The 17,867-nt window shown below is 34.8% G+C and overlaps 1 protein-coding gene and 1 long non-coding RNA gene across 3 annotated transcripts in view; one reads left to right on the top strand and one right to left on the bottom strand.

The window, feature by feature from the left end:
• The window catches only part of LOC134259419 (uncharacterized), a 28,134-nt gene extending 26,368 nt beyond the window's left edge, over positions 1-1,766 (top strand). Inside the window, exon 3 of the long non-coding RNA XR_009990349.1 lies at positions 1,287-1,766. This is a non-coding gene — a long non-coding RNA (uncharacterized LOC134259419). The remainder of the gene's footprint in view (positions 1-1,286) is intronic.
• LOC134259417 (zinc finger protein GLI4-like) overlaps positions 1-17,456 on the bottom strand; it is a 76,717-nt gene extending 59,261 nt beyond the window's left edge. The window contains exon 1 of one of the 2 annotated variants that reach the window (XM_062742002.1): positions 17,419-17,456. The gene's annotated coding sequence lies outside the window, so the exon portion shown is untranslated. Of the gene's footprint in view, positions 1-5,174; positions 5,895-17,418 lie in introns of those variants that run through there. The other variant, XM_062742001.1, reaches the window with a different exon arrangement.
• Positions 17,457-17,867: the final 411 nt, after the last annotated feature.

The raw sequence follows: 17,867 nt of genomic DNA, 5'->3' as shown, positions 1-17,867 counted from the left end.
CCCCCCCTAACAACAAAAAGAAATAGAGACCAAATATATGGAATTTTCTGTAAATGTACTAAAATCAAATTTGATACAAAAAATACTGACTGTCTTTCTGTAAAATTACCAAGTCCAAATTTAATATAAAAATAATACAGTCTAACTGTAAGGTCTTTTCTATAAATTTACAAAGTCCAAATTTAATATAAAAATAATACAGACAAACTCTGTAAAATTACTAAGTCTAAATTTGATATAAAAATAATACAGACAAACTGTCTGTAAAATTATTAAGTCCAAATTTAATACAGAAATGATACAGTCTAACTGTATAGACTTTTCTGTAAAATTACTAAGTTCAAATTTGATACAGAAAAAATACATGTGGAAAAAAATAAGTCCTGAAAAAATACAAAAATAATACACTGAAAATAATCTAAGTCCAAAAAAATACAAAAATAATATACTGTACAAAATCAAAGTCAAATTTTAATACAAAAATGATATACTGAATTTTTTGTGATAGGAAAATAATATATTTTTTCTGTATTATTTTAAGAAAGTACAAAAATGAATGTATTAAAAATATATTAAAAATATACTTTTCTGTATTATTTTTTGATATGGGAAACCTTAAAAATTGTACTGCTTTATACATGTATCCCTGATAGACAACACCTATATCAGTTTGTCTTTTCTAAAATATTTACTTAAAGTTTAACATTTGCTCCTAAAATAAGATTTAATTGACTAAAAGAATTAAGAACAGGAAACCTTTAAATATTTTTTAAAGATTGAAGCATATGATTTTTAATAATACATGTAGCCTGAAAAAAGAAGCAATCACATATATAAATTTTCTCACAAGTCATTTGTGGTCTTTTCAAAAGAGATAGCTAGCCTATAGGGTAAATATATTGTTGGTAAATTCAAATGGTATTGAGACCTTATAGTGATGAAAATACCATAATATATTTAGGAGTGGTAGGCTTGATGGAATTTATACTGTTCCAACATTTTAACTGGACTTGAACTAAATGCAACTACTACGATGCCAAAAATCGCCATGTGTTACATAAACTATAATTAAAGTCAATTTAAAATGTCTCTTATTGTCAAAGTTAAAACAATTAGTCTTCGGTCATAGATGTCTACCATTCACTCACTATTTTGATTTTAAATGAGAGGGATGCATTAAATTCGGTTACAGCAAAGTATATAAAATATGTCCTTTTCATTTTTCAAACATTATACCCTATTGATAATCTCTGATCATTATATTTTGACTCTTGATTGACTTGTAGATTAACCTTTGACAGAGCCTGAATGGTGATGTGTTAGATGTATTGGAGGAGCTAAAATCTTAGTTTTCCTGAGGAACCTATGAGAAGCAAGCCTTGACTAGATCATCATTGCTCTACAGTACATAGCTGACCTCCTCTTTTTCCCCCAAACGAATGGGAATGGCATTCACAAAACAGCTGTCATTCCATTGCCCCATAAAACAGTTAGCAGAGAAATTCGACCCTATCACCAAGATCACTAGTAAATCCATTTATCATACAGCCAAAAAACTTGTTTCTTAACGTCTAGCTATGACCTAGCTTTCTCAGATATTCTATACTTCCTGTGGCTTAAAACATAGCTGTTAAACATTGGAGAAGGGAAATTTGTGGCCTAAAAGTGAAAAGTGAGGAAACACTTGAGATTTAACACTGGCAATACCTTAGCCAGAATATTAGAACAAAACATCAGTTTTCAACAACCTAGGAAAACTGCATGAAAAACAAGAGGCCCATGGGCCTTATAGGTCACCTGAGCATTATGCAACAACTTTCCAGTGATTAAACTTGATTCATGTTTTAAGCCAGATGTTATGACATTCACAATTTTGAAAGAGGCACCATTGATCATCATAACAATACACTTAGTAGTTGCTTAGTTTGTTTACTTAATACCCATACGCAGGGTAAGGGGAAAAAATGCATTTCAACTAATCAGTAATATTCAGCAATAATCAGTAGTGCCCCTACCATACATGAACCCCTGACCCTTTGGCCTTGATATTTGATTAATACCAAGGAGCAGATTTCAAACCATTCATTCATTTTCAGTATATAAGTACAGCCCCCCCTCTATGGTACCCCTGACCCTGGGGCCTTGAAATTCACAATTCTGTAAGATATGGGCCCTTGTCTATCATAACTATATTCATCATAACTATATTTGTAGTTCATCTGCTTAATACCCTGGAGCAGAGAAGAAAATTTTTAAAGATTTAATGTATTTTCACTATATAATCAATAGAGCCCCACCATAACACCAGAACCCCTGACCCTGGGGCTATAAAATTCACAATTATGGAAGAGGGATTCTTGCTCATCATAACTATGTACTTAGTTAGTTTATTTATTTCCTAGGAGCAAAGGAGAAGATTTTCAAAGAATTCATGTATTTTCACTATATAATCAATACAGTCCCACCCTAACCCCTGACCCTGGGGCCATAAAATTCATTATTATGGTAGAGGCACTCTTGCTCATCATAACTATGCACTTAGTAAGTTTATTTAATACCCAGGAGCAGAATTGAAGATTTTCAAAGAATTCATGTATTTTCAATATATAATCAATAGAGCCCCGCCCTAACACCAGAACCCCGAGCCTGGGGCCAAAAAATACACAATTATGGAAGAGGCATTCTTGCTCATCATAACTATGCACTTAGTTAGTTTATTAAATACCCAGGAGCAGAGAAGAAGATTTTCAGAGAATTCATGTATTTTCACTATATAATCTATAGAGCCCCCCCCCCCCCCCACCAGAACCCCTGACCCTGGGGCCAAAAAATACACAATTATGGAAGAGGCTTTCTTGCTCATCATAACTATGTACTTAGTTAGTTTATTAAATACCCAGGAGCAGGGAAGAAGATTTTCAGAGAATTCATGTATTTTCACTATATAATCTATATAAAACCAGAACCCCTGATCCTGGGGCTATAAAATTCACAATTTTGGTAGAGGCACTCTTGCTCATCATAACTATGTACTTAGTTAGTTTATTTAATACCCGGGAGGAGAGGAGAAGATTTTCAAAGAATTCATGTATTTTCACTATATAATCAAGAGAGCCCCGCCCTAACGCCAGAACCCCTGACCCTGGGGCCATAAAATTCACAATTTTGGTAGAGGCACTCTTGCTCATCATAACTATGTACTAAGTTAGTTTATTTGATACCCAGGGGCAGAGAAGAAGATTTTCAAAGAATTCATGTATTTTCACTATATAATCAATAGAGCCCCGCCCTAACACCAGAACCCCTGACCCTGGGGCCATAAAATTCACAATTTTGGTAGAGACACTCTTGCTCATCATAACTATGTACTTAGTTGATTAATTTAATACCCAGGAGCAGAGAAGAAGATTTTCAAAGAAATAATGCATTTTCACTACCTACTTATTTAGCCCCGCCCTAGCACTAGAACCCCTGACCCCAGGGCCATGAATTTCACAATTTTGGTAGAGGACTCATTGCTGATTACAATCATGCAAACAGTTTGACTGCTTGATGTCCAGGAGTAAAGAAGAAGATTTTTAAAGATTGCATTAATTTTAGTGGTTTTGGCCCCACCCCTCAGGCCCCAGGGGGGCAGGGATCATGAAATTCACAATTTTTGTTCCCCTTGACCCATAGATGCTTTTTGCCAAATTTGGTTGAAATTGGTTCAGTGGTTGCAGAGAAGAAGCTGAAAATGTTCAAATGTTAACGCACGACGCACGACGACGGACGAAAACGGATAGCAATAGGTCACCTGAGTTTACTCAGGTGACCTAAAAAAAACTGTATTCCAAGATAACAAGAGATATTGAATTCCATAAATTTAATTCATAGCGATATTTTCAAAAATGTTTTTTACAACTATATATAATCATATTTTCAGAGACTTAATTTTGGTACAATGTCTTGTAATGCTGGCTAGGAGGAAAAAGAAGTTGCATCCATTTTAACAGGAAATTAAAATTAAAATGAATTATACATACAAAGCAGTGAGATTTTGGTTTTATCTCAATATTATATTGTATTTACATCACAGGCAAGAGAATTTCCAGGTTTGATCTCATTAGAAACAAATTAATTTAGCTCATCATATCAATCAAACTGCTACAAACTAACATCTTTAAGACTTCATTATCTGTAGAGTCATTTGAAAACTCCTCTTCATAAGACAGTCAAATGATTCGAACCCCCTTAACTTTTGTAGATGTGAACAGCACAATTAAGAGAGATTCATAATCCCATAAAATGCAGTATGAAAGTTTTAAGAGTGTACCATGTGAAATGCCTTTTATTTATTAAGAAAAATTAAATATAATTGGATTAAATGTATAATAATTTACGTAATCTCCCAATAAGTAAGCAACCTGGGTTATATGAGGCTGAGTTTGCTGAGTGTCAAAGACTATAATTATACTTATGTGTTAAGATTAAATTATATCCAAATTAATTGATGAAATTTTAAAATTCTTTATGGAAAAAAATCTTTCTAATATTTCTAGAATTTAAAATGGACATTCTTCTCTAGTTTTATGATATTTTTTGGTTACTTAATCTGCATTTGAAAATGAATACAAATGTATTATTTATAATGCTAATTCGGTCAAACACTCTGCACTTGTATCGACCCTCTGCCCAATATGAGAGGTACTATACAGAGATAAAACCTGGACATCACTCCTTCATTCCAGAGATGCCTCCCTCATTCCTGGCTGGAGAAATTCACAGATGTCAACCAATAAATTCATACCATTATATCACATAATACAACATCAACAACAAAAACCTGACAGTCATTATCATCCCTCCAATGTCTCTTCTTCATCACTGTTTGTATAAAAAACAAGAGAGTGTCATAGTTTATGTCAGGAGTTAACAGATACCTGACCATGTAATGAGCTGCAGTAATTGAGATTAACTGAATTATCTACAGCTTAGAACACTCTCAACAAGTGATCAGCATTGTGTCTGGACCCAAATGGTGCCCAGTTGGCCGTGCTTGTTGATACCTAATATTATGTCTGCTATGGAAAGAATGTTGAGAACTGCATCTCCATCCCCTTATCTCTCTCATTCATAGCTTCAAATTAAGACATGGTCAATCAGACATGTATATCATAGCTGTATATACTTACATATTGCAGACAACACATTCTGCAGAGAAGGCACAGGTTTTAGAAAATATAATCATCCAAGTTATAACTCTGCTTTTCCTGTGTGGGAATGTTAATAATGGAAATAATCTATTCCAAATATACTGCTGAGAGAAATTTTGGGGTCAGACATTTAACTCCCAGTTCATAACAGACACACGTGTTTTCAACACCAAAACAGACAATCAGTTATGTAGATCAGAATACACCACTATTGCAGTCATTCACAGAAAAATAAATCCCCCACAATGCATTCCAACTCCTGTAAACTATATCCTCAGTCACCATCTGCTTCTGGGAACCCCCTTCTGCATGTGTGTATACACTATCTATAGGTTCAGTAGCGTTAACCAAACCATCCCACCTTTTTTCTGCCTGTGTTGCCTCAGGGCTATACGGTGTGCTTCACTATACCTGGAATAACACCAACACTTCACAGATTCACTCAAGCATATTCACCACTCCACAATGCATTCAAACTCATTTTTGAATAGACACACCATACACAAAAAAAACCTCACGTAAATGGGTCCCGCTTAAATAGGAATCCCTTTACATGCCTTCTTTGCAGGAAATACCGAAGTTGAACGTTAACATTTTTCTTGTGAATGGAAGCGATTCATAGTCACTATCTTGGGTTTCTGCTTACATGATCTGAAACTTGATCCTAGTCACCCCTGCATGGCATCCAAATGTTTTCTGCTCCAAATGTAAATTTTGATGATGTTATGAATGACTTTTCCCCTTTAATTTTTTGTCTGGCTGACTACGTGCAAAATCTATTTTTTTGTGGGGACTATGTGATTTAAAGGATAAAAAAGAAAATATTTTTATGAAGAGTACTGGTATATCAATTTGCATATTAAAATTCAAAAGATTTTTGATAACAATTTTATGTCTGCAAAAAGAGGTCATCATAACATGCAATTATGATAAAATTGAAAAAAAAAGTTCATACAAGAAGATAACAATCTTAAAATTCTTTATAAATTTTAATGTAATGTAATTATTCTTGAAATTGCGCACTTTAAGTTCTTTAACGTTATTGTAATAATTAATATGTAATAAATCAGAGCAAAATCATGAAAAATATTTTGAAAATGTTTATTTTAATTTTCAGCCATTTTATCTGATTGTGCCCTTAATTTAATATTAATAATTAATATATACAGTATTATCTAAAGAGTGCAAGTCTGCTATTTCTTCTAAAACTTCATATTTAACTGAATGTAGCAAGGTTTTGTGAATTTTGACAGTATTTACAGTAGAACTTGGTTATAGCAAAGTCCTACAGCCAGTACATTCATACTTCACTATATCCATAATTCATTACATTATATTTGCAATTTGGAGTTGAAAAAACATACATAAATAGAGGTCTTTGGGCCTACATGCTCAGAGTAACTATGATCCTTCTTTATCAGCAGATATGTTTTCCTACATACCATATAAAAGTAAATTTTAGCTAGACACAAATTTATCATTTTATCCAAACATTTTTAGTGAGAAGTAATTTTAGAGATTTAATGATGCCAAGAGAGATCACTATAATAATGGATATGGAATAAGTTTTAAGTGATATTCAATTTTACAGTGATCTCAGAACCTTTAAAAATGCAAAAATGGAATCCTTTCAAAAAATTCTGCCCAGACAGAATAAGGCATTTTCATGTAAAATTCTATATCAATATGATATATAATCATGGCTTTGCAATTCTTGAGAAGATTTTAAGAGAGATAACCTACTGTATACAGGGAAATTTTTGCCCCCATTTTATTTTTGCCCCTTTCGCCCTACTCTCATTTGGGCGAATTTAAAACGGGATGAATTCAAAGAATTCAGTATAATTTCTTAAACAAAACTATGACTGGGCGAATTTAAAACAGGGCAAAATTGTTTGCAAGTGTGAAAGGGCGAAAATAAGACGGGGCGAAAATAACCCTGTGTACAGTATATATTCCCGCATAAAACTTAGATCCCCTATTTAGACCCTGCACTACCCCTAAATGGCCACGATATGAACAAAATTTAAACTACACTACCTTAGGATCTTCAATGTTAATGATAAATCATACCTCTACTATTCTTCAAAAGATTTTTAATTTTTTTCTCTCCAATTTTTAAAATTTTGATCCCAGGTTGTCCTATCCCCCCCCCCCCCCCCAAAAAAAAAACTCCTGGTCATGTTTGAAACAGACTTGAATCTACACTCTACACTACCTAAGAATACTCCTGATTGTGAGCTAAAAACTCTGGGCCATGAGAGTGAAGCAAAAAAAACCAGAGGTTGAGGATGGTGAGTGATGATCAGAAATGAGGCTGGGCAGGATGTGCAATTGCTGTAAGTACGAAACCAATACACAAGCAATAATTAACTATAGACGCTGTGCTGAGCAAATAATAAATAAATATTACTGAAGTTACAAGTAACTATTTCACCTGCAGAAACTTAAAAAATCTATCTAAATCACGGTTGCCGACCTTCCATAACAATGCAAATTACACTTGAGAAGTTTGGGACTGAATAACCCTCAATACCCTCCCTAATGGGGCAAACTTTAAATGGGGTGTGCATGAAATATTACAGAACCTAACAACTCATTTATATATCAACCATAAACAATTTTTGCTCTTGGTTGACTGCAAATTGATATGCTATATATCATATGAGTCAAATTAATCCATGCACTGCAGAGTTTTAACCTAAGGAAGAATCTTTTACCTACATTTATCTGATCTTTACCTTTTTTAAAGTGATCTTCATCAATGACTAATAACTTTTATAACCTAACATTTAAAGACCCTGCATTAAAGAGCTACATAGTTGTGAACCTTACATTTTCAACTGACCCCTTCCACAATCTGGCCAGGTAAAAATTATGCTGCAAAAGTCTTTGACCAAGTATGAATCTATGATTGTATTTTGACATGACAAAGCACACAAACCTTTGTGCTTGGGGTGAATTGACACTTGGACCTACATATTTCAGTTTTGTACCTGACAATATGCATCATAATCATTTCATTCCTATGCCATGACCTTTATTATTGGTCCAAGTCTCAGGGAAATTTAAACTACTTCTGCATTGGATTAACAAAGGTATTAATTGTCCTATATCTGCATTAAAAAAAGGGTAGAGAAAGGGATTGGTACCATATGGTTCCAATATATATACATATTATAAGTCTTTAAATGAACCATTCCTTTGTCCTTGCATTGGAAACTGAAGCAAAATTGTGTGCCCATGGCCCAATATTTTTTCCTGACCAGAATTCCATAAAGAAAATGTGAAGAAACAAATTATTCTGACTTTTTAAGAAAGCATGGATAAAAAATAGTAAAAATTTAATATTTCATAGACAAACGTAGATATGAGGAACTAATGGAATCTATGTAGGACTGTCACTCAGGTGTTCTTCCAGAACTCGGACAGTGAGCCGGTCAGCTATGTCTGTCTGGTAAATGAACATTACTTCACTTCCAGTCATAACTGTCACTTAAATCAGTTAGCTAGGTCCTGGACTGTCCATCTGTCAGTCAGTGTATAAAAAGAGCACAGGACAACTGAGGCCAGATCATTATTAATGGCAAACATCACCCCTCTGTCATGTCAAGCCATTCCCCACCATTAACAACTGCATTCTGTGGAATTCCTTTAACTCGTGGTTAAAACACTTTACCCTAAAAACAATACATCAAGTCACCTTGTATCTCATAAAGCATCAAGATGTAGGACTGCAATGGACACAGCCTTATTTAATGGGTCCTACAAAAAGTTCAAAATACGTCTTCTTTTCACTTCACATATCACCGAGAAATTATATTATGATTCAACAAGCCTCATCAATTTATAAATGGGCTGAAAATCATGTACTTTTATCCAAGAGAACTTTTTTACACAAATTTGAGAGCCTCTCGCTCTTGAAAATGTCATTAGCATACATAATACCTTTGTTCCTACACAATAATAATCAGAAATTGTGAAAATTTGTCTCCCTTATAAAAACCTAATAAATATTGCACAAAAAAACGTAATAAATATTGCACAAAAATAATGAGTTGTAATTTTGGTAATGTACAATATGTAGCTTCTCTATGATATAATAAAACTATTACTCAAAATTTGTATCAAAGCTCTAAGCCTTTCTGCTGAAATTATTACTTCACGAAGACCATCATATTTTCTTTGTTATTAAGACTTGATGATTGACTAAGCATTATCAATGTCAAGGGAAATGAAATATTGACCTTTAAATCTATATTTTCTTCACTGGTGAAGATGTTTCTAACCACCAATAATCAAATTTCCGAGCCTACAAGATTAAGGAGATTTAATAGAGGCTAGAAGCCCAGCAAACACTTGTCAATGAATTGAAACTGAATGATTCCACACAACCATTTACGGACTGTTTGCTGTAGGTTTTCTTTGCAAACATGGTGAATCCACTCTTAAAGCCGAATGTAACAAAAGAATAACCAATTGACACAATGCTCTCATTATTACGGGTAATTTTATCTGAACGGAAACCCCTTTTTAGTTTTTTGTTCCTATCCTCTTCAGTAAATCTAAATGGTGTGGTATATTTCCGGTCTTCGGCTGGGTAGTGTGGGACATTTTATTTTACATAAATTAGTTGCATCACAAGGTTATTCTTTGAAAAATCTGTTTTAACCTACAAGGGAAAAAGATATTAACCTGCATCTCTTTAAAGATATTTGTTAAGGATAAAGTTAACAAAGAGACATATAATAGATGAGCTACAATCTGAGGCCAATTTCAAAATCATATTAAAAATACTTTGCATTCAATACCTCACCCTATAAAATATGCAAGATATCTACATGGTATAAAACATGGACCCCTGGAAATTCCAAAGGTGGGATCAGGTGCCTTAGAGGAGCAGGCATCCCATGTCACACCTGTGGTAAGCCTTATGTATTAAGTAGACAGAACTATTTGTAGTCAAATACAAGAGGAAAAACAAGAGGCCCAGGGGCCACAGCGCTCACCTGAGCACATCGGCTAGGAAAAAGCACATATCAGATCAGAACTTAAAGTTTACTGAGGTTGGTTGGGGGGGGGGGGGGCTTGAATTTTAACACCCCATGGGATCATGATTTGAACGAACTAGAATCTACACTACCTGAGGATGATTCCATATAAATATTACTAATCATGGCTTTGTAGTACTTGAAAAGAAGATTTAAAAAGATTTCACTATATATTCCAATGTAAAACTTTGGTCGGCCATTTTGGCCCCACCCTAGCCATGGGGGTCATGATTTGAACAAACATGAATCTATACTACCTGAGAATAATTTCACACGAGTTTCATCTTTCCTGTCTCAATGGTTCTTGAGAAGAAGATTTTTAAAGATTTTTCCTATATATTCCTATGTAAAACTTTGATCGGCCATATTTGCTAATCCCTACCCCCTGGGGTCATGATTTGAACAAACTTGAATTTACACTATCTGAGGATGATTCCACATTAGTTTCATCTTTCCTGGCCCAGTGGTTCTTGAAAAGAAGATTTTTCCTATATACTCCTATGTAAACTTTTGATCGGCCATTTTGGCCCCATCCTAGCCCGAGGGGTCATGATTTGAACAAACTTGAATCTACACTATCTGAGGATGATTCCACATGAGTTTCAGCTTTCCTGGCCCAGTGGTTCTTAAGAAGAAGATTTTCAAAGATTTTTCCTATACATTCCTATGTAAAACTTTGATCGGCCATTTTGGCCCCACCCTAGACCCAGGGGTCATGATTTGAACGAACTTGAATCTACACTACCTGAGGATGATTCCACATTAGTTTCATCTTTCCTGGCCCAGTGGTTCTTGAGAAGAAGATTTTTAAAAATTTTTCCTATATATTCCTATGTAAACTTTGATCGTCCATTTTGGCCCCACCCTAGCCCCAGGGGTCATGATTTGAACAAATTTGAATTTACACTACCTGAGGATGTTTCCACATGAGTTTCATCTTTCCTGGCCTAGTGGTTCTTGAGAAGAAGACTTTTTAAAAATGCCATTAATTTTTCTCTAATTCATAATTATCTCCCCTTGGAAAAGGGTGTGGCCCTTCATTTAAACAAACTTGAATCCCCTTTACCCAAGAATACTTTGTAGCAAGTTTGGTTGAAATTGGCCCAGTGGTTGTTGAGAAGAAGATGAAAATGTGAAAAGTTTACAACGACGACTACGACGACGACAGACAACGGACAAATTGTGATCAGAAAAGCTCACTTGAGCCTTCGGCTCAGGTGAGCTAAAAAGACCCAAAAATTGGCATAAAACAAGTCAGCCCCCAAAAATGAAAGGTTCAACATGTAATATTTACATTTCCAATGTCTTTGTTAGAGATAAAATTACAAATAGTTAATGAACTTTAATTCTCTCATCAATGCACTGGTTCATCGATGGGCACGGTTAAAAAATTCACATGCAGGGCGGGACAAATATGGTAGCTAGACAGAAGCAGGGCTTGTAGCACGTGGATTGGCAGAATAAATAGCATGTAAATATAAGGAATAACTATCTTATTTTTCGATTTCATGACGATGATCAATCGATTGGCTTGCGTGATAATTTTATGCATAAACGCCTTCAACGTTCATACAAATTATCACGCAAGCCAATCGATTGATCACATCATGACATCGAAAAATAAGACAGTTATTCCTTAAATAAAACCATGGCCCTAAGGGATTGATACTCCGATTGCTTTATAGGCAGGGAAAGGTTTGAGGATACTTAAAATCTTCTGTTGTTGTCTATATATGATATGGACACATTTAATTCATCAAGTGTCTATTTATACATTTTTTAAGGATGACCATATAAATAACATAAATAACTAGAACTATCCAAACGGGACAAAGTACCCCCTGCTGGGTTTTTCAGAAATAAGTTTTTCCATAATAAAGATATGTATCAAACATGAATTATGAAATTTTTCTTCCAGTGACCTTAAACTTCCCCAAATGACCTTGGGTCAAGGTCATGACACACCCTTGGGACATGTGCAATCTTTGTGTGAAATGAGAACCTACCAAGTTTATCCATAAGAAAGATATGGACCGGATACGAATTATGAAATTTTTCTTCCAGTGACCTTGAACTTCCCAACTGACCTTGGGTCAAGGTCATGACAAACTCTTGGGTCATGGGCAATCTTTGTGTGGAATGAGAACCTACCAAGTTTATCCATAAGAAAGATATGGATCCGACACAAATTATGAATTTTACTTCCAGTGACCTTGAACTTACCCAAATGACCTTGGGTCAAGGTCATGACACACCCTATTGTCATGGGCTATCTTTGTGTGAAATGAGAACCTACCAAATTTATCCATAAGAAAGATATGGACCAGACACAAATTATGAAAATTTTCTTCCAGTGACCTTGAAGTTCCCCAAATGACCTTGGGTCAAGGTCATGACACACCCTTATGTCATGGGCAATCTTTGTGTGAAATGAGAACCTACCAAATTTATCCATAAGAAAGATATGGACCGGACACGAATTATGAAATTTTTCTTCCAGTGACCTTGAAGTTTCCCAAATAACCTTGTGTTAAGGTCATGACATATCCTTAGGTCATTGGCAATCTTTGTGTGAAATGAGAACCTACCAAGTTCATCCATAAGAAAGATATGGACCGTACACAAATTATGAAATTTTCTTCCAGTGACCTTGAACTTCCCCAAATGACCTTGTGTTAAGGTCATGACACATCCTTAGGTCATGGGCAATCTTTGTGTGAAATGAGAACCTACCAAGTTTATCCATAAGAAAGATATGGACCAGACGTAAATTATGAATTTTTTCTTCCAGTGACCTTGAAGTTCCCCAAATGACCTTGGGTCAAGGTCATGACACACCCTTGGGTCATGGGCAATCTTTGTGTGAAATGAGAACCTACCAAGTTCATCCATAAGAAAGATATGGACCGTACACAAATTATGAAATTTTCTTCCAGTGACCTTGAACTTCCCCAAATGACCTTGTGTTAAGGTCATGACACATCCTTAGGTCATGGGCAATCTTTGTGTGAAATGAGAACCTACCAAGTTTATCCATAAGAAAGATATGGACTAGACGTAAATTATGAATTTTTTCTTCCAGTGACCTTGAAGTTCCCCAAATGACCTTGGGTCAAGGTCATGACACACCCTTGGGTCATGGGCAATCTTTGTGTGAAATGAGAACCTACCAAGTTTATCCATAAGAAAGATATGGACCGGACACGAATTATGAATTTTACTTTTTGACCTTCCCCAAATGACCTTGACCACACCCTATTGTCATGGGCTATCTTTGTGTGAAATGAGAACCCCAAATTTATCCATGACCAGACACAAATTATGAAAATTTTCTTCCAGTGACCTTGAAGTTCCCCAACTGACCTTGGGTCAAGGTCATGACACACCCTTAGGTCATGGGCAATCTTTGTGTGGAGTAGTAGATTCTAATGTCCCTCCGTAAGAAAGATATGGACCGGAAACGTTTGCACAGACAGACGGACGGGCGGACAGCTAGACAGACGGACAGACAGACAAGGTGATTCCTATATACCGAGCTGTGATCAATATTAATTGAAGGCCAAATTCCAATAAGCGACAAGTTTAAAGGAAATACTGGTATAAAAACCATGAGGAATAATGTACTTTTAAAGTATAGTTTTAAATTAATACATTCTTTTTAAGGGTTTTATTAAAACAACTCATATTTTTAGTCACAATCAAGAGCTGTGATCAATATTAATTGAAGGCCAAATTCCAATAAGCGACAAGTTTAAAGGAAATACTGGGTGTTCTAGCTTGGAAGTCCATATTTAAATGTTTGTACGAACACACACGTTTAATATTTCAAGACAGCAAGTTAAATCACACTTTTTAAAAACATCTGCAAAAATATTATTAAAAGCACTTTATAAACATTGAAATGGAATATTTCACACCCTTGTACCGGGAGTTGGCCTATGTTAAGTAGAGATTGCCGATAATTGGTATTCTCGGAGAACTATAATGATCACTTCATTTCTATAGATTTTATTCAGATTAAAGAATTTTGATTTTCTCCTTTTTTTGTACTAACAACAGCTTTTAATGTTTATTCTATCTGTGGGCATTTAAATCTCAGAGTATTCAACTAATAAATTCTGTAATGCACAGCTTGAAGTCTGGTAAAGGAAAGCAAAAAATGAAAAAATCCCAATCTTTTAAACCATCTTTTGTCCTTAATCCTTATTCTCAATAGCTGTAACAAAATTTACCTATTTTACAAACTTTTCGGTTGGGCTTTAATTTGCTAAGCTCTCTCCTACAGCAGTTTTCCTAATATGCCCCAAATGTCCACTAAATTGGCTATAGCCCTGTGAGTGGTCCATGGACACCCTTCCTCCAGTATCCCTTCTTTGTGGAGACTTTGTCGGCTTTGTATGAGGTCAATGGATTTGGTCACTATGACAAATTGAAAGGATAATCCCCTTGAATCTGACATGTGGGTGTTCCCCAAAATGTTTCACATTGTCATCATAGTTTGTGTTGTTCCCTTCATTTGGAAGTTTTCACCAAACTTGTTAAAGACATGCTTCTCTCAGAGATCCTGCCCCCGTCAGCTTGAGTTAAACTTGACCTTTTGTTAATGCTTAACACAGCAACATTCCTCCTACAATGCTGTTCCTATATGGTTAAATCTCTTAAGATTTCAGAATTCAAACGCAGGCTTAATTAACCATCAATGTGTTGCACTATGGGAAATATTCAATTTCGTACTTCTCACTGGAACCTACATTGGTGTTATTAGGTCACCCAAGACATTTAAGTGAAGTACTATCTGTTTTTGTCTGCATCATCCATCATCTTTAAAATTGGAACATTTTCAGCTTCTTTTTTCTGGAACCAATGAACCAATTTCAACCAAATTTGGAAAAGAACATCTATAAGTGAAAGGGAACAAGAATTAACAAATTTCACAGTCAGGCCCTGCACCCCAGGGCCTTAAGGGTGGAGCCAAAACCATGAAAATTTGAGTTTTCTTGAAAAATCTTCATTACTCCTGGACAACATGCAGTCAAACTTTTAGCATGATAATTTGTAATTGGATGTTCATTAGCGAGGGTAGGGCTCTAACAATCATATGTACATGTAGTGAGAAGGCCAAATTCTTTGAAGGTCTTCTTCTCTGCTTTTGGGTATTCTGGAGATAAACTTTGTGCATTTTTTGATGATCAAGATTGCCTCTTCTAAAATTGTGAAGTTTATGGCCCCTGGGTCAGGAATTCTATGGGAGGTGGGGGAGTTCTGTGGATTATTCAGTTGTACAGTGAAAGTGAATTATTTCTTTGAAATTCTTCTTCTCTGTTCCCCTGCATAGAGCAAACAAACCAAGTTGTGCTGAGCAAGGATGCTTCTTCTGAAATAAGTGAAATTTGTGGTCCCAGGCTAAGGGGTTTCTTGTGGTTAAATTTTTGTGGTTTGAGGAAAAAATAATGTAGAAATTGGATTTTATGGTCGCAGAACTGTGCAGTTTTGTATATGAAATTTTACCTGTCATGGAATTTGTAGAATTCTTCAAATTATCATGAAAACAACAAAAATACACCCCCCTCCCCAAAAAAATTGCTCTCCAACAGTAAGTGTATAATTATCCCTCTTCCCCAAAGACTTATGAAATTACTGTGTAAAACATTGATGGATATTGTGACCAAGAATTGCACTGTATCAGCTACAATACGTTTAAAACATACAGAGAGATAGACAAAGCAATAACAATTTCACCATCTATGCTCACTGCCCCATAACAAACCCTTTATGTTAAACCAACATTTGAAATGATCTTTTTCCCCACACTGTTATAGACCAGATTTACATCACTCATAACTTGTACTCAAAGACTTGATTCTTACAAATTATGGGATATGGTGTTGAAAAAAATGGAAATTATCCCTAACCAACATCTGAGAAGTGCTGCTTTAGTACTGAGTTAAACCCTGTCACTCCCTGATCTTATCTTGGCAACTTTTTCTATGTTGCTATTAATTTTAACAAATGTTTTCTTTACATAAATATCAGTGCTATGTGTCAGATTTATGGTCATTCAACATCTCCCCTATATATATTGCTTAAAAAAACACAGAAGATTTATAACTCAAAATTCTAGTCTATTTAACAAAATCACCTATTCATTCTTCTTCTAAATATTAGAGAAAAAAATCAACAAAAAATGAAATATGCCACTCTTAAAAATTATTTATTACACCTTGACAAATTAGTTTAACATTAAATGCATACTGCAATTTCAAAATTGCTTTTATTACAGTACCATCTTTATAAACTCAAGTGTACAAATCATTTTCAACCTCAAACATCTATATTTCACTTGACTTTTAATTTGTTTTTTTTTTAACTATTTTATAAAGCATGTCAACAGAAAAATTGCTTTGGCAAGCTTACATGAAATGGCCTAATTTCTCCCATGTTTTCCTTTTGCACAACCAAAAAAAAGGCTGTGTGTGTGGGTTTCCCTAATAAATTACCTGTGGTTTTTAAGAAAATAAAAATTACAATGACCGAAAAACAAAAATTGCATGATAGCAATACATAAATACAAGGTATTTGAAAGGAAAGCAGGTCGAAAAAACTGAGTTTTTATTGTCGTTTAGGATTTCTGACATCTTTTGTCTGTGTAGAGGGGAGACACTAACATGCTTATACATTGTATGACTCATGTTGCCAGTTAGATGGGGTCTTTGACAAACTAGAAGTACAAACCGGGACCCTTGACCTAAAGTCTCTGTCTGAACATATCCTGAATACAGAGTTTGTTTGAAGGTCATTGTTCAGACTTATTTTATTGCAACAAGTGGTGTATACACATGAAACTGCAATACTATAGTAACTTACGTTATCATGCAACACAGAAGTATTTTCTAATGGAAATATAACTATCTAGAACATTCATAAATGGAACAAATACCCCCTCTTGGTCAATCTAAGAAGTGGCATACTTAAATTTAAAAAAGATTAATACAAAACTTTACCATTATGCTGAAAATTACACTGCAAATCCCTGTTGTTTGACTTGAACTGTGAGCAATTTTTGTATTGCATATGAAAATATGACCTTGTGGTCAAACATTGCCCCGTAATCAAACCTCTGAACTATCTGACCTGACCTTATCCAATCAACTATGGTTAGAGTTGTCAAAGACCTCTTGCCTTTGCAATCTTTGATTCTCTCAAGTCCGTCGGCTGCCTGGACTACAGGATTTTCTGGATTTTTAAAATATTTTGGAATCCAGTGATCTCCAGGTCCAGCCTTACAGATCTCTGTATCCTCAGCCTTCAGGACTGAAATGGTTCAACACATATAAATATAAACATGATGAAACAGTTGAGTACCAATTTAATGGCTTATAATAGTCAAGAATGTGACATTTTTTGTAACAACCTTATTCGTATATGCTTTAATATTAATCTTTATTTATAAAAGAACATGTTATATATAAATACATGGAGATATGGTTATTTAAGACTGTATGGGAATATTATTAAGACATTCATACTTTAAAATCGATGATATTTTAGCTCAGATAAAATTACCGGTTACTCATGTATTTTACATCTGTACGTAGTTTTCTCTGTATTGAGGACTATTGTG

The sequence above is a fragment of the Saccostrea cucullata genome, unplaced genomic scaffold, assembly GCF_032062105.1.
Source record: "Saccostrea cucullata isolate Sc308-1 unplaced genomic scaffold, CSIRO_AGI_Scuc_v1 ctg840, whole genome shotgun sequence".
Classification (NCBI taxonomy): Eukaryota; Metazoa; Mollusca; class Bivalvia; order Ostreida; family Ostreidae; genus Saccostrea; species Saccostrea cuccullata.
The sequence above is the reverse complement of the archived record's forward strand: the minus strand, read 5'-3'. Positions and strand labels throughout refer to the sequence as shown.